General features: G+C 36.8%; 1 protein-coding gene across 1 annotated transcript in view; it reads left to right on the top strand.

Moving 5' to 3' along the window:
- Positions 1-561: 561 nt before the first annotated feature.
- The window catches only part of LOC124005154 (lysosomal amino acid transporter 1 homolog), a 14,370-nt gene continuing 14,254 nt past the window's right edge, over positions 562-677 (top strand). Inside the window, exon 1 of the mRNA XM_046314141.1 lies at positions 562-677. This exon is cut by the window's right edge and continues 72 nt beyond it. The gene's annotated coding sequence lies outside the window, so the exon portion shown is untranslated.

The following is a 677-nucleotide window of genomic DNA, read 5'->3' as shown; positions in this document are numbered from 1 at the left end:
ATTTTATTGACTCTTTCTGTAGTACATAACATTATATAATGTGTAATTATTAATGTTTTCTAATAGAAAATAAATAGTAGAAGCTTAAAAGTCTGGGTCTGGGTCGGGGGACAAGGACAAGGGAAAAATAGTGAATGGGGGTATAAAATGCATCTGAAAAGTAGCTCAAATACTTGATAGAGAGGTGTTTAAAGACGTATGGGGTGATTCCAGTATGAACTTAACATACAAGTACTTGTATTTGCTTTATTTTTGACAAAATCCCCAAAATTGACCCGAGGACATGGAAGTGCCCGTAGTTGCAGAATCACCCGATTCTTGTGTATTTTATACCTCTTGTGTTACTGTTTTATTTTTAAACTCTGCATTGTTGAAGGGCTCGTAAGGGAGCATTTCACGTTAGTCTACACCAGTTGTATTCAATGCATGTGACAAAATAATACAATTGTATTTGACTAGATGTATCACACCGCGGCATAACACCCAGCAGATGGCGCTACGTCCTTATCCTTGCGCTTCTCAGTTCTGCGCTTTTTCCCGAAAATGCGGAAGTGAAAAAAAAAAAGTAATTTGATGCCATTTCGGAGGACAGGAGTGGGCGAGAATAATTGATCGTTTACAAAATAATAAAAGTATGGGAAATTAAATAGCTTAGCGGAATATATCGCTCAATCAAA

Source organism: Oncorhynchus gorbuscha, linkage group LG19 (genome assembly GCF_021184085.1).
Source record: "Oncorhynchus gorbuscha isolate QuinsamMale2020 ecotype Even-year linkage group LG19, OgorEven_v1.0, whole genome shotgun sequence".
NCBI lineage: Eukaryota > Metazoa > Chordata > Actinopteri > Salmoniformes > Salmonidae > Oncorhynchus > Oncorhynchus gorbuscha.
Note: the sequence above shows the minus strand (reverse complement) of the source record. Positions and strands in the feature narration are given on the sequence as shown.